Below are 27328 nucleotides of genomic sequence, written 5' to 3'. Positions count from 1 at the left end.
GTGTCTATTGACAAAGTGCCATGGACGATAAGTAGTAACCATGGCGATAACGGTGCGGGTGATGTTGTTCCATTTGTCGTCTTAATTAAATCTGTTAGATCGCCATGGCAGCAAAGACCACGGCCTCTGCACAGACGTTGAAAATGTCTCCCAGAAAAAAAGGGTGCAGATGTGGTCTGTAGTTCAGAGATTCTTTATCACAACGATTGTAAGTGGGAGAGAGTACAAGGAAATCAAGGGCGAGCGGGAAAGGAACAAGAGATCTAGTGGGAAAAAGAGAGGATCAACCAGAGAACACCAGGTCAGGAGAGGAAAGAGATGGTCTTCCGATGGTTTCTGAAGTAGTTAGGCTGGCTGGCAGCTGATTGGTTGAGCCAGGCTTGGTGCAGTCCTCCGCTGTGCCAGGTGCATTGTGGGTATTGTCTCATCGAGGCGCTGCAGAGTGGAGGCCACCAGGGATCATACCAGGCACCATCTGAGAGAAAGAGAAACTTTTATACTTGCAGGCAGGGATCTCTACTCTAGCTTCTCTACATGGAATCTCCATCTTATCATTAATTATACTTCATTCTCTTCTGCACTTAAAATGTAATTAAAAATACCAGACGTACAATATTCTTCATAAGGTTCAAGACATGCATGAAGGGTTGAAAATAGCTTCATCTTGTCATATTTCTCAGTAGCAGCAGCAGTATTTCTGAGTAGTGCAGCAGATATGCTGAGGGTGATAGATGAGGGTAGGCAGCGTTGGGCCACCTCATCACATGGCTTTAGTCTGGTGCATCATTCACGTGTCAGAAAAATTAAACTCAATTCAGTATTCACCAGAGTTGACGCTTTCAGCCGTGGCGAACCTAAACTGTAGCTTGAGGAGAATCTCTGGAGATGTATGAAAAACCATGCAGCATTGAGCAGTGGTAAAAGTCAAGGGAGAGAGGGTTTGAAGGACACTAGAGAGTTAGGAGCAGAATAGGATCTAATGCAGTCACATGCTGGAGAACGTCAGACAGGCATCAGCACAGTCCAACCACTGCAACAAGCCACGCGCACTGAGCGGAGGATAGGTCACAGAGCTAGGTGGGGTGACAGCCAGGAATAAGGGAAACACTAATTCCCCATGTGTATTTGTTATCACAAGGCTGGAATGCAGCACTCCAGTTCTCAAGGGCTGCAGTGTTTGATATGAAGACTCACACACTGATCAGTACGCTATGAAAGGGAGGAGTCTGGCCTGCTGAAGTCTAGCTCCTATTGTCATCAGCGATATTAGCTGCTAACATTGAAGCTACTTGTCTCCAGTGATCACATGGTCTCAACCCCCTTTCATAGTGTAACAGAGAGGAATGGAGAGCCTGCAGACAGACAGTGCTGCCTAATAACACAGGAGACGTGCATCCCTGGTGCTTAAGGACACAGCGCCAGCCTGAGCGGGACTCACCTAGTGTGGCCATCGGGCCATCACACGAGGATGTGGCGAGCCTCTACTTGTCGTGATGATCGAAGGGAATGCTATTCTGGGGTTGGGGGGGAAGGAGGGAGAGAGAAGGCCATAGGGCAAGTCAGACAAGTGGATCTGGGTCTGTAGTATGGCATGCTTACCGTCACACCAATGCCCTGGGAGTGGGAGATAAAAAAACTCCCATGACCACCTGGTGGAAACGTTAAGACATGGGCAAGGAGAGTGGGGAGATGTTGACGCTGCCCAAGGAGAGTGGGGAGATGTTGATGCTGCCCAAGGAGTGTGGGGAGATGTTCAGGGTTTCCTCTCAATCCTGGTGTGGATTTCCTTCCCTTCTTATCCTTGTCTTGTTTTGGCAGGCTAACGCCAGGGCCCTTTACATAGCTAGCTGAAGTTCCTACCTCCAATAAACAGCTTTATGTTCATTCATGTTTTAAAAGATTATGTTGATGTGATCCTGGCCTTACTGATGCACTGCTAGACATATAGATACTCTTACTGACATTTGAAGACAGGACATTCCTGCTTCAAGTTTCACCATAGACAACTTCATTAGTTATGTGTTGCATATTTCTCTGCAGGAGTGGGTCACGATGGGGCATGGTCGTATGAGGTTAAGGGTCATGTGGTGAGGCCCGAGGGGGTGACGCTAGGGATGGGGCGAGCTTGTACCTGTGAGGTGGACATGCGGGAGGTGTCCTGGTGTCCCGTCAGATCGGACGAGGAGACGTTAACAGGAGCTCCCCGGTGAAGCCGCATGCTCACTTTCCTCTCCCGCTCCATACCAGACACCGGTCGTGGAGACGTGTTGGCTAGAGAGGAGAAATAAATACTATGCTCCCTGACCATGACAAGACAATAGTCAAGCACATTGTTACGCAATCCATACATCAAAGTCATCTAGGTGTGCGTCAGAAACACTAACCTGTGTGTGAGGGGTATAAGATGTGCGTCAGAAACACTAACCTGTGTGTGAGGGGTATAAGATGTGCGTCAGAAACACTAACCTGTGTGTGAGGGGTATAAGATGTCGTCAGAAACACTAACCTGTGTGTGAGGGGTATAAGATGTGCGTCAGAAACACTAACCTGTGTGTGAGGGGTATAAGATGTGCGTCAGAAACACTAACCTGTGTGTGAGGGGTATAAGATGTGCGTCAGAAACACTAACCTGTGTGTGAGGGGTATAAGATGTGCGTCAGAAACACTAACCTGTGTGTGAGGGGTATAAGATGTGCGTCAGAAACACTAACCTGTGTGTGAGGGGTATAAGATGTGCGTCAGAAACACTAACCTGTGTGTGAGGGTATAAGATGTGCGTCAGAAACACTAACCTGTGTGTGAGGGGTTTAAGATGTGCGTCAGAAACACTAACCTGTGTGTGAGGGTATAAGATGTGCGTCAGAAACACTAACCTGTGTGTGAGGGGTATAAGATGTGCGTCAGAAACACTAACCTGTGTGTGAGGGGTTTAAGATGTCGTCAGAAACACTAACCTGTGTGTGAGGTGGGTGTGAGGGTGTAGGCGGCGCCGTGTCCTGTGTTCCTCGGGTCGTCCTGAGGTGGCAGGGAGTCCCCTGGCCCCGGGGTTCCTGCTGTGTCTCAGCCTATCCTCTCTGTCCCTCCGCTCCCGCTCCGCCTCCTCTGCTGCACGGTTGGCCCCCTTGGAATTAGGGGCAGTCAGAAGGATAGAAATGGAGACTAGATCAGAAAGCTGCCGCTGAGGTACCATTAGCTAATGGTTAAGAGGACTAATGTGTAATAAATCATTAATATGTTTCATCCTGGTTAATTAACAATTAAGAGGCAGTACTCACAAACTTGAGCATGTTCCAGTCAAAGACGTAGTCATAAGAGAAGCCCTGTCTGTGGAACAGGTTCCTGAACAGCTGTCTGAGGTACGAGTAGTCTGGCTTGTCGTCGAACCGCAGAGAACGACAGAAGTTCAGGTAGGTGGAGAACTCAGCTGTGAGGAGGAAGAAAAGTGTTACTTTTAATCAGAATACTTTCTCGTCATCTTTTAATCAGAATACTTTCTCGTCATCTTTTAATCAGAATACTTTCTCATCGGGAAGGGAAATTATTTCCCATGTTTACAGGGTCACAGCATGATCTCTTTGTAGAGAGGTGCAGAAAGGACAAGACAAATGGACAGAAACACTCCAAGAGTATATTGTTACTACATGACAAGCACAGAAACCCTTAGTAAACTATAACCAGGATGGAGTAAATGTAAAAAAATCACATTACTCACAGGGATATCCCTTGCAGAGCACCTCGATGGGGGTGGACATCTTTTTCTCACTGATGCGTTCGTACTTCTGTCTCTTGGTGGCGGCCTTGAGGCCCTGCCAGGGCAGAGAGCCCAGGTTGAAGTACATCAGGACATAACCCAGAGACTCCAGGTCATCACGACGAGACTGTTCTGCAGAGGGAGAGGAGAAAAAAGGATCCTTTCCAGATCTGACATGATCGAAGGAAAGTGCTCCACTATGAGGCTTGTGCTGAGGAATGTGCGTGCATGTGATCAACCTCTAGATGTGAGTGTATGTGTGCGACCTACCTATTCCCAGGTGTGTGTTGATGGATGCGTAGCGTGCGGGTGCGGTCAGGTTCTTGTTCTCGGGGTAGGGGATGCTGATGTGTGCGGGCGTCACGGTACTTCTTGGCCAGGCCAAAGTCGATGATGTACACCAGGTTGCCCTTCTTGCCCAGGCCCATCAGGAAGTTGTCAGGCTTCACATCTCTGTGGATGAAGTTCTTAGAGTGGATGTACTCAATCCGGCTGATCTGGAGGAGAAGAGAGGAGAGCAGGGGTGGCCACTACACCTCCTTGACAGTTTTACTTTGCGCTTCTAATTTGTTAGCAGATTTTATAGCACATAGTGGCCATAACTGTAGAAGATACAGAGGACCTAATAGCCAGCATAAGAGCTGAGGATTTAATGGTCAGTTGTGTCTCACCATCTGGTCAGCCAGCAGCAGGACGGTCTTGAGGCTGAACTTGCGGGAGCAGAAGTTGAACAGGTCCTCCAGACTGGGGCCTAGCAGCTCCATCACCATCACGTTGTAATCTCCTCTGCTCCACACCACTTTATGGACGGGATGCCCACTGTAGGAAAGGAAGGAGAGAGATTTCTAAGGATGCCCACTGTAGGGAAAGGAAGGAGAGAGTGATTTCTAAGGATGCCCACTGTAGGGAAAGGAAGGAGAGAGTGATTTCTAAGGATGCCCACTGTAGGGAAAGGAAGGAGAGAGTGATTTCTAAGGATGCCCACTGTAGGGAAAGGAAGGAGAGAGTGATTTCTAAGGATGCCCACTGTAGGGAAAGGAAGGAGAGAGTGATTTCTAAGGATGCCCACTGTAGGGAAAGGAAGGAGAGAGTGATTTCTAAGGATGCCCACTGTAGGGAAAGGAAGGAGAGAGTGATTTCTAAGGATGCCCACTGTAGGGAAAGGAAGGAGAGAGTGATTTCTAAGAATGCCCACTGTAGGGAAAGGAAGGGAGAGTGTGATTTATAAGGATGCCCACTGTAGGGAAAGGAAGGGAGAGTGTGATTTATAAGGATGCCCACTGTAGGGAAAGGAAGGAGAGTGATTTATAAGGATACCCACTGTAGGGAAAGGAAGGAGAGAGTGATTTATAAGGATACCCACTGTAGGGAAAGGAAGGAGAGAGTGATTTATAAGGATGCCCACTGTAGGGAAAGGAAGGAGAGAGTGATTTCTAAGGATGCCCACTGTAGGGAAAGGAAGGAGAGAGTGATTTCTAAGGATGCCCACTGTAGGGAAAGGAAGGAGAGAGTGATTTCTAAGGATGCCCACTGTAGGGAAAGGAAGGAGAGAGTGATTTCTAAGGATGCCCACTGTAGGGAAAGGAAGGAGAGAGTGATTTCTAAGGATGCCCACTGTAGGGAAAGGAAGGAGAGAGTGATTTCTAAGGATGCCCACTGTAGGGAAAGGAAGGAGAGAGTGATTTCTAAGGATGCCCACTGTAGGGAAAGGAAGGAGAGAGTGATTTCTAAGGATGCCCACTGTAGGGAAAGGAAGGAGAGAGTGATTTCTAAGGATGCCCACTGTAGGAAAGGAAGGAGAGAGTGATTTCTAAGGATGCCCACTGTAGGGAAAGGAAGGAGAGAGTGATTTCTAAGAATGCCCACTGTAGGGAAAGGAAGGGAGAGTGTGATTTATAAGGATGCCCACTGTAGGGAAAGGAAGGGAGAGTGTGATTTATAAGGATGCCCACTGTAGGGAAAGGAAGGAGAGTGATTTATAAGGATACCCACTGTAGGGAAAGGAAGGAGAGTGATTTATAAGGATACCCACTGTAGGGAAAGGAAGGAGAGAGTGATTTATAAGGATGCCCACTGTAGGGAAAGGAAGGAGAGTGATTTATAAGGATGCCCACTGTAGGGAAAGGAAGGAGTGTGATTTATAAGGATGCCCACTGTAGGGAAAGGAAGGGAGAGAGTGATTTATAAGGATGCCCACTGTAGGGAAAGGAAGGGAGAGAGTGATTTATAAGGATGCCCACTGTAGGGAAAGGAAGGGAGAGAGTGATTTATAAGGATGCCCACTGTAGGGAAAGGAAGGAGAGAGTGATTTATAAGGATGCCCACTGTAGGGAAAGGAAGGAGAGAGTGATTTATAAGGATACCCACTGTAGGGAATGGAAGGAGAGAGTGATTTATAAGGATGCCCACTGTAGGGAATGGAAGGGAGAGAGTGATTTATAAGGATGCCCACTGTAGGGAAAGGAAGGAGAGAGTGATTTGTAAGGATACCCACTGTAGGGAATGGAAGGGAGAGTGTGATTTGTAAGGATGCCCACTGTAGGGAAAGGAAGGAGAGAGTGATTTATAAGGATGCCCACTGTAGGGAATGGAAGGGAGAGTGTGATTTGTAAGGATGTCCACTGTAGGGAAAGGAAGGGAGAGTGTGATTTGTAAGGATGCCCACTGTAGGGAATTGAAGGGAGAGTGTGATTTGTAAGGATGCCCACTGTAGGGAATGGAAGGGAGAGTGTGATTTATAAGGATGCCCACTGTAGGGAAAGGAAGGGAGAGAGTGATTTATAAGGATGCCCACTGTAGGGAATGGAAGGAGAGAGTGATTTATAAGGATGCCCACTGTAGGGAATGGAAGGGAGAGAGTGATTTATAAGGATGCCCACTGTAGGGAATGGAAGGGAGAGTGTGATTTATAAGGATACCCACTGTAGGGAATGGAAGGGAGAGAGTGATTTATAAGGATGCCTACTGTAGGGAAAGGAAGGGAGAGTGTGATTTATAAGGATACCCACTGTAGGGAATGGAAGGAGAGAGTGATTTATAAGGATGCCCACTGTAGGAAAGGAAGGAGAGTGTGATTTATAAGGATACCCACTGTAGGGAATGGAAGGGAGAGAGTGATTTATAAGGATGCCCACTGTAGGGAATGGAAGGGAGAGTGTGATTTATAAGGATACCCACTGTAGGGAATGGAAGGGAGAGAGTGATTTATAAGGATGCCTACTGTAGGGAAAGGAAGGGAGAGTGTGATTTATAAGGATACCCACTGTAGGGAATGGAAGGGAGAGAGTGATTTATAAGGATGCCCACTGTAGGGAATGGAAGGGAGAGAGTGATTTATAAGGATGCCCACTGTAGGGAAAGGAAGGAGAGAGTGATTTATAAGGATGCCCACTGTAGGGAATGGAAGGGAGAGAGTGATTTATAAGGATGCCCACTGTAGGGAATGGAAGGGAGAGTGTGATTTATAAGGATGCCCACTGTAGGGAATGGAAGGGAGAGTGTGATTTGTAAGGATACCCACTGTAGGGAATGGAAGGGAGAGTGTTATTTGTAAGGATGCCCACTGTAGGGAATGGAAGGGAGAGAGTGATTTATAAGGATGCCCACTGTAGGGAAAGGAAGGAGAGAGTGATTTGTAAGGATGCCCACTGTAGGGAATGGAAGGGAGAGAGTGATTTATAAGGATGCCCACTGTAGGGAAAGGAAGGAGAGAGTGATTTGTAAGGATACCCACTGTAGGGAATGGAAGGGAGAGTGTGATTTGTAAGGATGCCCACTGTAGGGAAAGGAAGGAGAGAGTGATTTATAAGGATGCCCACTGTAGGGAATGGAAGGGAGAGTGTGATTTGTAAGGATGTCCACTGTAGGGAAAGGAAGGGAGAGTGTGATTTGTAAGGATGCCCACTGTAGGGAATTGAAGGGAGAGTGTGATTTGTAAGGATGCCCACTGTAGGGAATGGAAGGGAGAGTGTGATTTATAAGGATGCCCACTGTAGGGAAAGGAAGGGAGAGAGTGATTTATAAGGATGCCCACTGTAGGGAATGGAAGGAGAGAGTGATTTATAAGGATGCCCACTGTAGGGAATGGAAGGGAGAGAGTGATTTATAAGGATGCCCACTGTAGGGAATGGAAGGGAGAGTGTGATTTATAAGGATACCCACTGTAGGGAATGGAAGGAGAGAGTGATTTATAAGGATGCCTACTGTAGGAAAGGAAGGGAGAGTGTGATTTATAAGGATACCCACTGTAGGGAATGGAAGGAGAGAGTGATTTATAAGGATGCCCACTGTAGGGAAAGGAAGGGAGAGTGTGATTTATAAGGATACCCACTGTAGGGAATGGAAGGGAGAGAGTGATTTATAAGGATGCCCACTGTAGGGAATGGAAGGGAGAGTGTGATTTATAAGGATACCCACTGTAGGGAATGGAAGGGAGAGAGTGATTTATAAGGATGCCTACTGTAGGAAAGGAAGGAGAGTGTGATTTATAAGGATACCCACTGTAGGGAATGGAAGGGAGAGAGTGATTTATAAGGATGCCCACTGTAGGGAATGGAAGGGAGAGAGTGATTTATAAGGATGCCCACTGTAGGGAAAGGAAGGAGAGAGTGATTTATAAGGATGCCCACTGTAGGGAATGGAAGGGAGAGAGTGATTTATAAGGATGCCCACTGTAGGGAATGGAAGGGAGAGTGTGATTTATAAGGATGCCCACTGTAGGGAATGGAAGGGAGAGTGTGATTTGTAAGGATACCCACTGTAGGGAATGGAAGGGAGAGTGTTATTTGTAAGGATGCCCACTGTAGGGAATGGAAGGGAGAGAGTGATTTATAAGGATGCCCACTGTAGGGAAAGGAAGGAGAGAGTGATTTGTAAGGATGCCCACTGTAGGGAATGGAAGGGAGAGTGTTATTTGTAAGGATGCCCACTGTAGGGAATGGAAGGGAGAGTGTGATTTGTAAGGATACCCACTGTAGGGAATGGAAGGGAGAGTGTTATTTGTAAGGATTCCCACTGTAGGGAATGGAAGGGAGAGTGTGATTTGTAAGGATACCCACTGTAGGGAATGGAAGGGAGAGTGTGATTTGTAAGGATGCCCACTGTAGGGAATGGAAGGGAGAGTGTGATTTGTAAGGATGCCCACTGTAGGGAATGGAAGGGAGAGTGTGATTTGTAAGGATGCCCACTGTAGGGAAAGGAAGGGAGAGAGTGATTTATAAGGATGCCCACTGTAGGGAATGGAAGGGAGAGTGTGATTTGTAAGGATACCCACTGTAGGGAATGGAAGGGAGAGTGTTATTTGTAAGGATGCCCACTGTAGGGAATGGAAGGGAGAGTGTTATTTGTAAGGATGCCCACTGTAGGGAATGGAAGGGAGAGAGTGATTTATAAGGATGCCCACTGTAGGGAATGGAAGGGAGAGAGTGATTTATAAGGATGCCCACTGTGGGGAATGGAAGGGAGAGAGTGATTTATAAGGATGCCCACTGTAGGGAAAGGAAGGGAGTGAGTGATTTATAAGGATGCCCACTGTAGGGAAAGGAAGGGAGAGAGTGATTTATAAGGATGCCCACTGTAGGGAAAGGAAGGAGAGAGTGATTTATAAGGATGCCCACTGTAGGGAAAGGAAGGGAGAGAGTGATTTATAAGGATGCCCACTGTAGGGAAAGGAAGGAGAGAGTGATTTATAAGGATGCCCACTGTAGGGAAAGGAAGGGAGAGAGTGATTTATAAGGATGCCCACTGTAGGGAAAGGAAGGGAGAGAGTGATTTATAAGGATGCCCACTGTAGGGAATGGAAGGGAGAGAGTGATTTATAAGGATGCCCACTGTAGGGAATGGAAGGGAGAGAGTGATTTATATGATGCCCACTGTAGGGAAAAAGGAAGGGAGAGAGTGATTTATAAGGATGCCCACTGTAGGGAAAGGAAGGGAGAGAGTGATTTATAAGGATGCCCACTGTAGGGAAAGGAAGGGAGAGAGTGATTTATAAGGATGCCCACTGTAGGGAATGGAAGGGAGAGAGTGATTTATAAGGATGCCCACTGTAGGGAAAGGAAGGGAGAGAGTGATTTATAAGGATGCCCACTGTAGGGAAAGGAAGGGAGAGAGTGATTTATAAGGATGCCCACTGTAGGGAATGGAAGGGAGAGATTGATTTATAAGGATGCCCACTGTAGGGAATGGAAGGAGAGAGTGATTTATAAGGATGCCCACTGTAGGGAAAGGAAGGGAGAGTGTGATTTGTAAGGATGCCCACTGTAGGGAATGGAAGGGAGAGTGTGATTTGTAAGGATGCCCACTGTAGGGAATGGAAGGGAGAGTGTGATTTGTAAGGATGCCCACTGTAGGGAATGGAAGGGAGAGTGTGATTTGTAAGGATGCCCACTGTAGGGAATGGAAGGGAGAGTGTGATTTGTAAGGATGCCTACTGTAGGGAATGGAAGGGAGAGAGTGATTTATAAGGATGCCCACTGTAGGGAATGGAAGGGAGAGAGTGATTTATAAGGATGCCCACTGTAGGGAAAGGAAGGAGAGAGTGATTTGTAAGGAAATCCCATTCTTTATTGGGTTTAACATGATTTCTTGTGTGATACCTCTACCACACAAGTGCTGTTTCTCTGGCTCTGTGATCTGATGACAGGTTCCACTGAGTCTATTCGCTCAGGCTGCTGGCTGGCATGACTGAATCATGTGGATGACTGCCTGCCTGCCTGCTTGTTAATGTGGTTTTCACATCACTGGACATTGGGGGAAGGGGGAAAATAGGGTGAAAAGGAAGATAAAGGGTGTAGATAGAAGGGGGAGATGGGGAAAGAGACACTGATAGCCACAGCCTGGCCCCTGTATAATGTTTCAGACCCATGTCTCACCTCCTCCCTGCATCATCTTGTAGATCTTACTCTCTATGTGGAGCTGTGGGTGTTTGGTCTTCACACATTCCAGTTTAATGGCGACCTCCTCTCCCACTGAGATGTCTGTGCCTGGGGGAGAAAGAGGAAATACTGTCAATACAAATGTATGTAGATGGATAAAGAGCCACCAGGTGTGTTATTGCTTTCAGTTCAGAGTATGATTTAGGCTTATAAAGGACTAGGTCCTGGACAGTTTTACCTGACCAGTAAGGGAGGGGGAAACTCATGGGCCTGGTGATGCATGCCCCTGCTGACTGACAGGTGAATAATCTGTCGACGTACTTGAGCAAGACACTTAACCAGAGCCATTATGGTTAAGAGTGTCTGCAAATGACTAAAATGTAGATGGGGCATATACACCAAGTCCCATTCATATCATACCAGCCACAAAAGAATGCAACTCAAACAGGTAAACAAACCAACTAACTGTAATCTTAACGTTTCCTCATGAGGAGTACTGCCAGCATGTGTGACCAGAATCCTACTTTAGTACTGGGCCTACTTCTCTATTCTTCTACTTTAGAACTGGGCCTACTTCTCTATTCTTCTACTTTAGAACTGGGCCTACTTCTCTATTCTTCTACTTTAGAACTGGGCCTACTTCTCTTTGGGCAGCTTGCAAAAGCTACAAGTCTAAACATGCATTGAAGAGGTGCACATTTGCTGCTTGTGTGCTAGCAGGGGAAATGGAGCTTCATAAATCTGACATTTCATTTCAAAAGTAGGCTACAGTCAGCTACACAACAGAGCCACCAGCCAGTGAATGACTCAGACCCTCTCCTGAAAAGCACTTAACACCTCCATGAACACACAATAACATGTTGGATGAGTCGTACATGTGGTTACATAAAGGGGGCTGCATTAATCTGAGGGAATTACAGCTGACTGGAGCATCCCATTCCCTCTGTGTGTGAGTAGGATGAATGCCCTCCCCCCAATCACCTGAAGAGTACACAGCTAATCCATTCCCTCGCTGAAATGACATTCTGTCTCTCCCATTACAATGGATAAGAACTAGGCACTTAGGACTGACACGTTAATTTTTCCCCATGGCATAGCGGTTTAGCCTTATCCACAAAATTGGCAGTCAAGTCTGCGTGCTCTAGAAATGAACAAATTGTACTTCACGTGGTAGTCAAACTATATGAACTCAACATAAGTCTTTCGGTGTCAGAATGTTTCATGTGACCTAGGAGAGTGATATAGATGTATGGTCTGGTTATGCAATCCAGCTAGGGTGTCAAAAGCAAAACACCCACACCATATCCTAAGTGGTTCGGTGCAGGTGGGGTGGGCTGGATGGCCTTATCACTAAACGTCTCCTATTTCACAGTCACGACTCATTAAAAACATCCACTCAGCCCTACACTCAGTGGTGCAATTTCATTACACTTCATGTTTGTTGAGTTGGAACATTGAGTTTCATTGGACATGAGGTTTCTCATCTGCAACACAATTTATATATTGACCATAAGTTAAACTGCAGCCATGCAAGGAGAAAATAAATCTACTTTCCCAAAGGTCAGTGAGTGTCTCTGAACCTGAATATGCACAAACAGTGCCTTTAATAGGACTGTGACAGTAATTGAATAACCCTGTAATTGACATTTATGGATGAAGATAAAATAGCCATCAAACTGTTTAATAGGCCTACATACATTTTGTATGAACTTTATTTACAATGTAGATCAACTTAATCTAATAGCGGGAGTGTTAACAATTATAAGCAGTTCTGCTAACTCCGTCTACATCTCCTCTTTCCAACTGTTGTTTGGTGCTCCAGCAGCGAGCAGGGTTGCAGAAGCCTAAAAGAACAGCTTGATGTGGACTTCTTTTACACAATGCATATTTTCATTTCTTGCTAGGAAATAAAGCAGTCTTTAAAAAAAAAAAAGTTGGATGTGTCTGACTATTAATTATTCAACACCAGTCGACAAGGTTGTTCTGGCTCCTACAATGTGTCAAACGGACAATCCTATCCAAACCAGCGTTGATGGGTCCTTTTGCAGGATGTGATCTTATTGGCACCAGTGGAGAGCATAGGCCAAATCCAAGGTGAGTGCGCACTGCGAAAGAAAAGTATCTGATATAGCCTATAGCCTATCTTATTGGCACCAGTGGAGAGCATAGGCCAAATCCAAGGTGAGTGCGCACTGCGAAAGAAAAGTATCTGATATAGCCTATAGCTTATCTTATTGGCACCAGTGGAGAGCATAGGCCAAATCCAAGGTGAGTGCGCACTGTGAGTGCGCACTGCGAAATAAAAGTATCTGATATAGCCTATAGCCTATCCTATAGCCTATCTTGGAGCGAGCGGTCCAGGGCGGTCGCATCTGCACTCGGTCCGCAGGTAGTATTACATTTCATTATAGTACAACGGTTTGATTTGTCTAATCTTATCAATTTCTTCTTAGCTAGCTACACAGCCGTCTTTGTTTCATAGATAATTGCGTAATTATCGTATTTCGTCGTCCTAACGCAGTCTACACTGCCCTGCAGCTAGCCAGCTAGCTAACGTCCACCGTTAGCTAGTCCACCGTCTACCGATTAGCAGCACAACTATTACACTCAACTGAACGACTTGATTAGTGTAGTGTTAGCTAGCTACATAGTTGTCTTTGCTGTCTTCGTACCCAAGATAATTGTGTAGTTTAGAGTGTGTAGTTTTATGTCGTCCTTAACATAGGAGACTCTGCTAGCTAGCCAACAGCTAGCCAACGTCTCCCGAACAGAACTTCTGCACTCAACAACTGGGTCGCATTTCGCTCGCTCCACAGGTAGTATCACATTTTTCATTTCATTTCATTACAGTACAACGGCTTGATTTGTTTGATCGTAGCTAGCTACATAGCTAGCTACACAGCCGTCTTTGTATCAAAGATAATTGTGTAGTCTAGAGCGACTTCCTAGGTTAGTTAGCCAGCTATTGTCGTTCTTTAACGCAACGTAACGTAATCAACACTGCTAGCTAGCCAGCTAGCCCCGAATAGCAGCACAGTAGAAACTATTACACTCAACGGAACGACTTGATTAGTGTAGTGTCAACAACGCAGCCAATGCCAACTAGCCTACTTAGTCAACAACGCAGCCTCTGCCAGCTAGCCTACTTCAGCAGTACTGTATCATTTTAATCATTTTAGTCAATAAGATTCTTGCTACGTAAGCTTAACTCTCTGAACACTCGTGACGTGTAGTCCACTTGTCATTCCAATCTCCTTTGCATTAGCGTAGCCTCTTGTGTAGCCTGTCAACTATGTGTCTGTCTATCCCTGTTCTCTCCTCTCTGCACAGACCATACAAACGCTCCACACCGCGTGGCCGCGGCCACCCTAATCTGGTGGTCCCAGCGCGCACGACCCACGTGGAGTTCCAGGTCTCCGGTAGCCTCTGGAACTGCCGATCTGCGGCCAACAAGGCAGAGTTCATCTCCGCCTATGTCTCCCTCCAGTCCCTCGACTTCTTGGCACTGACGGAAACATGGATCACCACAGACAACACTGCTACTCCTACTGCTCTCTCTTCGTCTGCCCACGTGTTCTCGCACCCCGAGAGCTTCTGGTCAGCGGGTGGTGGCACCGGGATCCTCATCTCTCCCAAGTGGTCATTCTCTCTTTCTCCCCTTACCCATCTGTCTATCGCCTCCTTTGAATTCCATGCTGTCACAGTTACCAGCCCTTTCAAGCTTAACATCCTTATCATTTATCGCCCTCCAGGTTCCCTCGGAGAGTTCATCAATGAGCTTGATGCCTTGATAAGCTCCTTTCCTGAGGACGGCTCACCTCTCACAGTTCTGGGCGACTTTAACCTCCCCACGCCTACCTTTGACTCATTCCTCTCTGCCTCCTTCTTTCCACTCCTCTCCTCTTTGACCTCACCCTCTCACCTTCCCCCTACTCACAAGGCAGGAAATACGCTCGACCTCATCTTTACTAGATGCTGTTCTTCCACTAACCTCGTTGCAACTCCCCTCCAAGTCTCCGACCACTACCTTGTATCCTTTTCCCTCTCGCTCTCATCCAACACTTCCCACACTGCCCCTACTCGGATGGTATCGCGCCGTCCCAACCTTCGCTCTCTCTCCCCCGCTACTCTCTCCTCTTCCATCCTATCATCTCTTCCCTCTGCTCAAACCTTCTCCAACCTATCTCCTGATTCTGCCTCCTCAACCCTCCTCTCCCTTTCTGCATCCTTTGACTCTATGTCCCCTATCCTCCAGGCCGGCTCGGTCCTCCCCTCCCGCTCCGTGGCTCGACGACTCATTGCGAGCTCACAGAACAGGGCTCCGGGCAGCCGAGCGGAAATGGAGGAAAACCGCCTCCCTGCGGACCTGACATCCTTTCACTCCTCCTCTCTACATTTTCCTCTTCTCTCTCTGCTGCTAAAGCCACTTTCTACCACTCTAAATTCCAAGCATCTGCCTCTAACCCTAGGAAGCTCTTTGCAACCTTCTCCTCCCTCCTGAATCCTCCTCCCCCTCCCCCCTCCTCCCTCTCTGCAGATGACTTCGTCAACCATTTTGAAAAGAAGGTCGACGACATCCGATCCTCGTTTGCTAAGTCAAACGACACCGCTGGTTCTGCTCACACTGCCCTACCCTGTGCTCTGACCTCTTTCTCCCCTCTCTCTCCAGATGAAATCTCGCGTCTTGTGACGGCCGGCCGCCCTACAACCTGCCCGCTTGACCCTATCCCCTCCTCTCTTTCTCCAGACCATTTCCGGAGACCTCCTCCCTTACCTCACCTCGCTCATCAACTCATCCCTGACCGCTGGCTACGTCCCTTCCGTCTTCAAGAGAGCGAGAGTTGCACCCCTTCTGAAAAAACCTACACTCGATCCCTCCGATGTCAACAACAGACCAGTATCCCTTCTTTCTTTTCTCTCCAAAACTCTTGAACGTGCCGTCCTTGGCCAGCTCTCCCGCTATCTCTCTCAGAATGACCTTCTTGATCCAAATCAGTCAGGTTTCAAGACTAGTCATTCAACTGAGACTGCTCTTCTCTGTATCACGGAGGCGCTCCGCACTGCTAAAGCTAACTCTCTCTCCTCTGCTCTCATCCTTCTAGACCTATCGGCTGCCTTCGATACTGTGAACCATCAGATCCTCCTCTCCACCCTCTCCGAGTTGGGCATCTCCGGCGCGGCCCACGCTGATTGCGTCCTACCTGACAGGTCGCTCCTACCAGGTGGCGTGGCGAGAATCCGTCTCCACACCACGTGCTCTCACCACTGGTGTCCCCCAGGGCTCTGTTCTAGGCCCTCTCCTATTCTCGCTATACACCAAGTCACTTGGCTCTGTCATAACCTCACATGGTCTCTCCTATCATTGCTATGCAGACGACACACAATTAATCTTCTCCTTTCCCCCTTCTGATGACCAGGTGGCGAATCGCATCTCTGCATGTCTGGCAGACATATCCGTGTGGATGACGGATCACCACCTCAAGCTGAACCTCGGCAAGACGGAACTGCTCTTCCTCCCGGGAAGGACTGCCCGTTCCATGATCTCGCCATCACGGTTGACAACTCCATTGTGTCCTCCTCCCAGAGCGCTAAGAACCTTGGCGTGATCCTGGACAACACCCTGTCGTTCTCAACTAACATCAAGGCGGTGGCCCGTTCCTGTAGGTTCATGCTCTACAACATCCGCAGAGTACGACCCTGCCTCACACAGGAAGCGGCGCAGGTCCTAATCCAGGCACTTGTCATCTCCCGTCTGGATTACTGCAACTCGCTGTTGGCTGGGCTCCCTGCCTGTGCCATTAAACCCCTACAACTCATCCAGAACGCCGCAGCCCGTCTGGTGTTCAACCTTCCCAAGTTCTCTCACGTCACCCCGCTCCTCCGCTCCCTCCACTGGCTTCCAGTTGAAGCTCGCATCCGCTACAAGACCATGGTGCTTGCCTACGGAGCTGTGAGGGAACGGCACCTCAGTACCTCCAGGCTCTGATCAGGCCCTACACCCAAACAAGGGCACTGCGTTCATCCACCTCTGGCCTGCTCGCCTCCCTACCACTGAGGAAGTACAGTTCCGCTCAGCCCAGTCAAAACTGTTCGCTGCTCTGGCCCCCAATGGTGGAACAAACTCCCTCACGACGCCAGGACAGCGGAGTCAATCACCACCTTCCGGAGACACCTGAAACCCCACCTCTTTAAGGAATACCTAGGATAGGATAAAGTAATCCTCTCACCCCCTCCCCTGAAAAGATTTAGATGCACTACTGTTCCACTGGAGGTCATAAGGTGAATGCACCAATTTGTAAGTCGCTCTGGATAAGAGCGTCTGCTAAATGACTTAAATGTAAATGTAAATGTAAATGAAGAGCATAGGCCAAATCCAAGGTGAGTGCGCACTGCGAAAGAAAAGTATCTGATATAGCCTATAGCCTATCTTATTGGCACCAGTGGAGAGCATAGGCCAAATCCAAGGTGAGTGCGCACTGCGAAAGAAAAGTATCTGATATAGCCTATAGCCTATCTTATTGGCACCAGTGGAGAGCATAGGCCAAATCCAAGGTGAGTGCGCACTGCGAAAGAAAAGTATCTGATATAGCCTATAGCCTATCTTATTGGCACCAGTGGAGAGCATAGGCCAAATCCAAGGTGAGTGCGCACTGCGAAAGAAAAGTATCTGATATAGCCTATAGCCTATCTTATTGGCACCAGTGGAGAGCATAGGCCAAATCCAAGGTGAGTGCGCACTGCGAAAGAAAAGTATCTGATATAGCCTATAGCTTATCTTATTGGCACCAGTGAAGAGCATAGGCCAAATCCAAGGTGAGTGCGCACTGCGAAAGAAAAGTATCTGATATAGCCTATAGCCTATCTTATTGGCACCAGTGGAGAGCATAGGCCAAATCCAAGGTGAGTGCGCACTGCGAAAGAAAAGTATCTGATATAGCCTATAGCCTATCTTATTGGCACCAGTGGAGAGCATAGGCCAAATCCAAGGTGAGTGCGCACTGCGAAAGAAAAGTATCTGATATAGCCTATAGCCTATCTTATTGGCACCAGTGGAGAGCATAGGCCAAATCCAAGGTGAGTGCGCACTGTGAAAGAAAAGTATCTGATATAGCCTATAGGCCAGGCATCTACGCCATCCACACACGGCCATGCATTGAAATATTTTTCTTTGCGAACAGTGATTGAATTATATGATCCTAAATTATGACTATCAAATTACGATTAGAAGGCTCTTACATATGACTGCAAATGCGATGATGCATGGAATGCTTGATTATAAAAAGGTGCATTTTTAATGGTGAAAATGAGCTTCCCCAAACTTGAAACTCACGCACCGCCTATGCATAGGCTGGTGATTTTGCGGTTTGGTACTCGTGTTGTTGGCTGAGGAAAAGTACAAGTGGACAGTTAACATCTTCAAAGAGCGAAGTAAGGATACACATCATTGCATTTTCTTAACGGAAACCCTTATATGGGCACGTCTTGTTTATGATGCCTTTCACACCAATTGCAAAATATCGTCCTGCCACAATCCGTCAATTATTTATTCGAACATGTTGGATTTTTTTAAATTGATCTTCTTGCAAATGAATAAGCTGTTGACCAATACAAATTATTATCTGGGACACTGTCACTGACAGGCCGCGCACTGCCACAGAGGTCTGTGGGTTTGTTGTGTGAATTCACCAAATTTCTCTCTGCCTGTGTTTTACATTTGCAACGAGTAAGTGCAGCAAGGTATCAATTTAGCCAATGTGATCACATCACACTAGAGCTAGGCTACACGTCGCTCTCGCCATTCACATTTTCCTGACAGTTCATTGACAATGCTGTAGCCTATTTTATAGCCATTCAGCAAGCAATATGGTCGATCGATGCGTCTCTCCACCAATAAACTTATATATATATTATTATTTTAAAAATGTTGTTCATTGTCTATAGCAGGGGTCTCCAACAGGTCAAAGCCCACCTATGAGTAGTTCGCCAAACAATTCTGAAAGTATATGCAATTTTTCATGTTTATCTTAAACTTTCGCAAGCAAATCTCACAAGTCAGACACTGCAATTTCCCAGCAACTGTCATATTGACATTATCCCACCCCTGGTTAGCGACTATTGGCTTAAAAAGCCAAACCTAACTATCTGCCAATTTCCAGCAATTTTGCCTGTCTGCGTAGTGCGCGTTTGTGTATCACTGTGTGTAGCCAGTTGATGTGATAACCCGTGTGGGTTGAAGGAAAAAACAAAAAACGTCGCAATTAAAATGTTAAATGCAAAGTAGACTTACCTGGAAGAAGTAGATCATGAGTATGTATACCATTTGTATCTACACTGAACAAAAATATACATGCGACATCCAACAATTTAAAAGATTTTACTGTGTTACCGTTCACATAAGGAAATGAGTCAATTTAAATAAATTAGGCCCAAATCTATGGATTTCACTTCACTGGGCAGGGGCGCATCTATGGGTGGGCCTGGGAGCCAGGCTCAGCCAAAGCCCCACAAAAGGGCTTTATTACAGAGAGAAATAATCCTCAGCATCCCCCACCCTCCTTTCAGACAATCCCGCAGTTGAGGAAGCCGGATGGGGAGGTCCTGGGCTGGCGTGGTTACATGTGGTCTGCGGTTGTGAGGCCAGTTGGATGTACTAACAAATTCTCTAAAACAACGGAGGCAGCATATGGTAGAGAAATTAACATTAAATTGTCTGGCAACAGCTCTGGTGGACATTCCTGCAGTCAGCATGCCAATTGCACACTCCCTTAACTTGAGACATCTGTGGCATTTACATTTACATTTAAGTCATTTAGCAGACGCTCTTATCCAGAGCGACTTACAAATTGGTGCATTCACCTTATGACATCCAGTGGAACAGTAGTGCATCTAAATCTTTTAAGGGGGGGGGGGGTGAGAGGGATTACTTTATCCTATCCTAGGTATTCCTTAAAGAGGTGGGGTTTCAGGTGTCTCCGGAAGGTGGTGATTGACTCCGCTGTCCTGGCGTCGTGAGGGAGTTTGTTCCACCATTGGGGGGGCCAGGGCAGCGAACAGTTTTGACTGGGCTGAGCGGGAACTGTACTTCCTCAGTGGTAGGGAGGCGAGCAGGCCAGAGGTGGATGAACGCAGTGCCCTTGTTTGGGTGTAGGGCCTGATCAGAGCCTGGAGGTACTGAGGTGCCGTTCCCCTCACAGCTCCGTAGGCAAGCACCATGGTCTTGTAGCGGATGCGAGCTTCAACTGGAAGCCAGTGGAGAGAGCGGAGGAGCGGGGTGACGTGAGAGAACTTGGGAAGGTTGAACACCAGACGGGCTGCGGCGTTCTGGATGAGTTGTAGGGGTTTAATGGCACAGGCAGGGAGCCCAGCCAACAGCGAGTTGCAGTAATCCAGACGGGAGATGACAAGTGCCTGGATTAGGACCTGCGCCGCTTCCTGTGTGAGGCAGGGTCGTACTCTGCGGATGTTGTAGAGCATGAACCTACAGGAACGGGCCACCGCCTTGATGTTAGTTGAGAACGACAGGGTGTTGTCCAGGATCACGCCAAGGTTCTTAGCGCTCTGGGAGGAGGACACAATGGAGTTGTCAACCGTGATGGCGAGATCATGGAACGGGCAGTCCTTCCCCGGGAGGAAGAGCAGCTCCGTCTTGGCATAGTGTTGTGTGTTTTAGAGAGAGGAATTTTATTATACCCAGCACAAGGTGATCATGCTGTTTAATCAGCTTCCTGACATGCCACACCTGTCAGGTGGATGAATTATCTTGGTAAAGGAGAAATGCTCACTAACAGGGATGTAAACAAATTTGTGAACAACATTTGAGATAAGATTTTTGTGCGCATGGAACATCATCTTTTATTTCAACTCATGAAACCAGCACTTTACACGTTAAGCTTCTAGCAGCAGTACAGAAACATTTCACTCACTAGACGCACAATTTAAATGGGCCAGAGGCGCAATTAAAGGGGAATTACACTCAAATCAATTTAGTTTTATACCAGACGCCCCCCCCAAACAAGGTTTGCTGATGTGATTTAAACATTGACTCAGACCATCCAATGTCGTTGTTTTGCTAAGAACTGGTCGACAGACGATGCAATCACACTGCCCTAACACATCTGGATTAGAGGTCGACCGATTATGATTTTTCAACGCCGATACCAATTATTGGAGGACCAAAAAAGCCAATACCGATTAATCAGCAGATTTATTTATTTGTAATAATGACAATTACAACAATACTGAATGAACACTTATTTTAACTTAATATAAAGACATCAATAAAATCTATTTAGCCTCAAATAAATAATGAAACATGTTCAATTTGGTTTAAATACTGCCAAAACAAAGTGTTGGAGAATAAAGTAATATGTGTCAATATGCAATATGTGCCATGTAAAAATGTGTGCCATGTAGAATATGTGCCATATAAAAACGCTAACGTTTAAGTTCCTTGCTCAGAACATGAGAACATATGAAAGTTGGTAGTTCCTTTTAACATGAGACTTCAATATTCCAAGGTAAGAGGTTTTAGGTTGCAGTTAATATAGTATTTTTAGGACTATTTCTCTCTATACCATTTTTATTTCATATACCTTTGACTATTGGATGTTCTTATAGGCACGATAGTATTGCCAGTGTAACAGTATAGCTTCCATCCCTCTCCTCGCTCCTCCCTGGGCTCGAACCAGGAACACATCGACAACAGCCACACTCGAAGCAGCGTTACCCATCGCACCACCAACGTTACCCATCGCACCCCTTGCAGCGCAAGGGGAATAACTACTCCAAATCTAAAAGCGAGTGGCGTTTGAAACGGTATTAGCGCACACCCAGCTAACTAGCTAGCCATGTCACATTGGTGACACCAGCCATTAGGCTGATAGGCTTGAAGTCATAAACAGCGCTGTGCTTGTGAAGAGCTGCTGGCAAAACGCACAAAAGTGCTGTTTGAATGAATGATAACAGGCCTGCTGCTGCTTAGTCAGACTGCTCTATCAAATCAGACTTAATTATAACATAATAACACACAGAAATACGAGCCTTTGGTCATTAATATGGTCGAATCCAGAAACTATCATTTCGAAAACAAAACGTTTATTATTTCAGTGAAATATGGCATCCCTAAATCTAAATATTCTTGTTACATTGCACAACCTTTAATGTTATGTCATAATTACGTAACATTCTGGCAAATTAGTTCGCAATGAGCCAGGCAGCCCAAACTGTTGCATATTCCCTGAAGAGAAATGACACAATTTCACCTGGTTAATATTGCCTGCTAAACTGGATTAGTAGTTATAACTAGTGATTATGATTGATTGCTTTTTATAAGATAAGTTTAAAGCTAGCTAGCAATTTACCTTGGCTTCTAAGGCATTCGCGTAACAGGCAGGCTCCTCGTGGAGTGCAATGGTTAGAGCGTTGGACTAGTTAACTGTACAGTGGCATAACTGTAAGGCTCTCCAGAGGGTAGTGAGGTCCGCACAATGCATCACCGGGGGCAAACTACCAGCCCTCCAGGACACCAACATCACAGGAAGGCCAAAAAGATCATCGACAACAACCACCCGAGCCACTGCCTGTTCCCCCCTGTTCCTCAATCATAATCACTAGTTATAACTACTAATCCAGTTTAGCAGGCAATATTAACCAGTGATTGTCAAATTCATCTTCATGCCCATCAGAGCTGTCTATATACCCCCCCCCCCCTTAAAAAACTTTCCTCGTCAATTTATATGATAGGCTACATTATCCCATAATGTAAAGTATTTTTGTAATATCCTACAGAAAGGATTACGCTAAGGCAAGGTTTTTAATGCAATTTTGGGAAAGAAGAAATGTGGTTTGCTTCAGTGTCTGAGTGAGATGCACTGCAGTTGGCTTTGATTGATGTGTCCTTTCAGGTGGGTGGGTTGTGTGTACGAGTTCACTAATTCTCTATGTCCATTCAGAAAGTTTTCTAAAACAAGCCTGTCTGGATTTAATCTCTTTAATCTTTCATGCTGGTCATTTATGAACATTTAAACATCTTGGCCACGTTCTGTTATAATCTCCACCCGGCACAGCCAGAAGAGGACTGGCCACCCCACATATGCTCTCTCTAATTCTCTCTTTCTTTCTCTCTCTCGGAGTACCTGAGCCCTAGGACCATGCCCCAGGACTACCTGACATGATGACTCCTTGCTGTCCCCAGTCCACCTGACCGTGCTGCTGCTCCAGTTTCAACTGTTCTGCCTTATTATTATTCGACCATGCTGGTCATTTATGAACATTTGAACATCTTGGCCATGTTCTGTTATAATCTCCACCCGGCATAGCCAGAAGAGGACTGGCCACCCCACATAGCCTGGTTCCTCTCTAGGTTTCTTCCTAGGTTTTGGCCTTTCTAGGGAGTTTTTCCTAGCCACCGTGCTTTTACACCTGCATTGTTTGCCATTTGGGGTTTTAGGCTGGGTTTCTGTACAGCACTTTGAGATATCAGCTGATGTACGAAGGGCTATATAAATAAATTTGATTTGATTTGATTAATCTGATAAAATAATAAAAAAGTGCTAGTGATAATTACAAAGTGTAATAGTAATAGTGAAGTTGCAGAGAAAAGCCATGTGTTTATTTTGCAGCCAGTGGTGGTCGATGACTATTCATTGGCCTGGCCAATTACCGTAACTGCAAATTCCAAGACAGTCAAAGCTCTAGTGTTAAACAACTCACAGATTGGAATAACATCTGCCACAGTGTCTAGTCAGTAACCAAATGACCCAAGCCTTTCAAAAACAAAAATTATACTGAGAAGCAAGTCAAGCAACCTTTTGGACTTACATGGAGTTTAGACCTATTTGTTTAGAAAAGGGGCAGGGTGGAGAGCTGGGGTGTTTTGACTCGTGACAGGCTACCACAGGCAGGGCAGTAGTGGGGGTTATAATCTGATCTGACTTTCTCATATGTTACACACTGACGGTTTGTGAAACAATGACATGGCTGTTAGAAGCTTCACTGATGTCATCCACATAAACAATAAGCTCTTTCTGCCTGTATACACCAACTACAGTAGTGCCAAGAAGCTGTAGAATCATGTCCAACCCTGTGACTGTTCCTGCTTCAACTCAACCACAGGAGTTCCTACAGACAACTGAACACACCTACAATGAGGACAGAACATACACCAAATTCAAACACTGGATTGGGTCCAGTAAAACCTATTCAGCATTCAACATGGGGAGGAATATTAGGACTACCCAAAGAAAAAAAACATGACTTCACTCCAGGAAGCATATCAGCATTACATTTACATTTAAGTCATTTAGCAGACGCTCTTATCCAGAGCGACTTACAAATTGGTGCATTCACCTTATGACATCCAGTGGAACAGTAGTGCATCTAAATCTTTTAAGGGGGGTGAGAGGGATTACTTTATCCTATCCTAGGTATTCCTTAAAGAGGTGGGGTTTACATTTACATGTTCATATGATGTGCTCTATATAATAAAGTGTGTTCTATATGATGTGTTCTATATAATACAGTGTGTTCTATATGATGTGTTCTATATGATACAGTGTGTTCTATATGATGTGTTCTATATAATACAGTGTGTTCTATATGATGTGTTCTATATAATAAAGTGTGTTCTATATGATGTGTTCTATATAATACAGTATGTTCTATATAATACAGTATGTTCTATATGATGTGTTCTATATAATACAGTCATTATAACAAAACCATTACAGTTATGGCATGACAAGATTCAAATTGACTCATGCAAAAAGCAGGAACTGTTCATCGTACCTTATGACAAAGGTCTGTGAGCTCAACCCTGGGGGTGATAACATATCAGAATGTAATTTCAGATACCAGCTGACTGGAAAAACCACAGGGCCACATACACAACACACTAAAAACAACTAGATGTCAACACAACTCTTAAAGGGATACTTCAGTATTTTGGCATTGAATCCTTTTATCTACTTCCCTAGAGCCAGATTAACTCGTGGATACCATTTATGTCTCTGTGTGCAGTTTGAAGGAATTTGCCAATTAGCGTCAGCGCAATGACTGGAAGTCTATGGCAACTGCTAGCATGTTAGTAGATTCCATAGACTTCCAATCATTGTGCTAACGCTAGTTAGCATTGGCTGGTGAACTACCTATAACTTCCGTCATACGGGACACAGAGAAATGGTATCCACGAACTAATCTGGATGTATGGAAGCAGATAAAGGGCTTCACTGCCCATCGTATACTGAGTGCAACTGCTTGGGAAGGACATTTGGCTAGCTCTACTGCAGCTAGCTCTACTGCAGCTAGCCAACTGCCCTCCAGCCCTGGAAATTAACTGACAGATGGGATGACTACTGGCAAACTCTGTTGGGCTGGGTGACTTGTTCGGTCGGTTTGTGAAGTGAACTAGCTAACTAATACATTTTCAAAAAGCCTCTCATTCGTGATCCAAGCTAAGGTTAGGTAACTATCTGGATGGTGGCCAACGTAGCTAGCGAACGTTATTGGCTTGCCAAGGGGACAATAGGTGCTGGGAATTGACAAGTTTGGTTTGGTCATGCTAACCAATAACATTTTTGCAAATTCCCATCAGCTGGCCAGCTAACGTAGCTAGCTAGTTTGGATTAATGTTAGCAATGTAGCGAGCTAGGTTAGCATGTTAGAGACGCTGTATATGGTAGCTAGCTAACGTTAGCTAGTTTAAAATGTTCGATTGACGTTAGCCAACCTACGGTAACGTTGTGTAATATTGATGACATTTTCGTTAGCTAGCTACTCACCCAAATAGATATCTCCAAAAGATCCACTTCCAATTTTCCTGCCCAGCCTGTATCGGTTTCCCACTCTCAATTCCATGGTTCAATGTTATTCTTAAGAAGCAACCTTCAGAATGTGTTGTTTTGAAAAAAAAAAAAGTCAACCTTGGTGTTGTTGCTCTTTTTGGTTACCAAACCACCCCAAATATCACCTTACTTTGCTGGAATACAAACCCCTTTATTCAGACGCCCCCCCTCCCCATGAATCCCAGAAGATCAAGTTCCTTCTGTAACAATCCAATTGTCCCCATCCCTTTTATATCTATATGCTCTTCGGAACACCACGATATTGGTATTGCCTGAAAGCTTAGAATGTGTAGATTATGTTCTAGCTGTTTTTGATATCATCCTTTCCAAAATCAAGAACGATGGAGACGGATTTTGATGGAAGCCTTCTAAAAACAAAAAATAAAAATAGCCTCTTCTCCACTGTAGGAATTTCTTCCACTGTGGACTGGCTGGCTGGCATTCGCTTGTGACATCATTTCTCCTAGCAACCCTGCGCAGGTCACATTTAAAGAGGGCGCATTGGTCTTTGGAAATTATTCAAGTGTTACTTTGTATTTAGAAAGACTGACACACTGAATCAAAAAATCGAACTAACAACACTAAATACGTACTATTTCATGTTTATAAACAGGACTTCTGCATCAATATGGGCATAACATACAACCTGTCAACAATGATGGTGAAACTATGAAAAAAGTACTGAGTCCGGTCACACAGTTATATCGGTATTGTCTTTGTATGTATCGCCTTGTTGCACCTAGATGGCAGGATCTAGGGAAATGTACAGAATTGAAATATAATGTAATTTTCTGTTTCCTCCTGTCATGTTCTAAGAGTTAAGGACAAAACATATTATAGAATGTATAGCTAGAATGCTAGGCAATCACACTCATCTAAAAACGAAGTGATGTACAAACAACCTGAGGCACAGTAGGTCACCACCCCATACAGAGTAGGTTGAAGTTGACATAAGGCCTATATATGTCCCAAATGGCACCCTATTCCCTATATTGTGCACTACACTTGACCAGAGACCTATGGGCCCTGGTCAAAAGTAGTGCACTAGGGAATAGGGTGCCATTTCCTTAGACACTGATCTAAGGTGTCACAGTATGTGGTTTCCCCTAATTAGGTTAGGATTTTGGGGGTTCTTAAATCTACCCCTAATGCCATGATGTCACAGTGGCTAAGGTATATACTGTGACCTGCATTATTTGAGGCCAAATCAGCAGAGAGGACAACAACAGAAAGCAAAAAGACAGGCAAGCAAGGACATATGAATATATGTACGAACACGCACGCATGCACACACACGATAAACAAACAGATAGAGATAGACAAGTTACATCAGGATAAATCCTGTCCTGCACTCTCAGTAATCCTGTGACACAGCCACTCGTCTGGGGCTGAATAGACCAAAATACCCTAGATATACAGGATTATTTAGTATGGGAGCAGGAAAAAGGCCAAATGAATCCATGAACCTTGCATGGCCTAGTTGTTTAGTCTTGGATACTTTGCAGGGGGAGTCATTATTTTGAGATTCAGAATTTTAACAGTATCCATTCTTTTTTCTACTCAGAATAAGATATGCAAACTGCAGAAAAAAACAGTTGATGGATGCATGCATTAGAGAAAACACATATTTCTTGTTGTGGACGGAGCATGATAGAGATGGAAGTAGGTTGATAAAGCTCTCTCTCTCCCAGCGTCTAACTTTTCCTTGGTACATATTATTTGAAGGGACACATCTAGGATAGACACAAATCTCTGGGCCATGGGTCAGGAGAAGGAAATTACTACTGGCTCCTACTGGCTCTGTCAACTGCTCATATAGGGACAGCTCATATATTGTTTTCTTCTAAATGGAAACATTCAGT

The 27328-nt window shown here is 45.6% G+C and overlaps 1 pseudogene; it reads right to left on the bottom strand.

The window, feature by feature from the left end:
• On the bottom strand, positions 1–25923 carry LOC135567416 (casein kinase I-like; annotated as a pseudogene).
• Positions 25924–27328: the final 1405 nt, after the last annotated feature.

The sequence above is a fragment of the Oncorhynchus nerka genome, unplaced genomic scaffold (assembly GCF_034236695.1).
Source record: "Oncorhynchus nerka isolate Pitt River unplaced genomic scaffold, Oner_Uvic_2.0 unplaced_scaffold_2082, whole genome shotgun sequence".
NCBI classification, from domain to species: domain Eukaryota; kingdom Metazoa; phylum Chordata; class Actinopteri; order Salmoniformes; family Salmonidae; genus Oncorhynchus; species Oncorhynchus nerka.
This window is presented reverse-complemented; position numbering and strand designations above follow the sequence as displayed.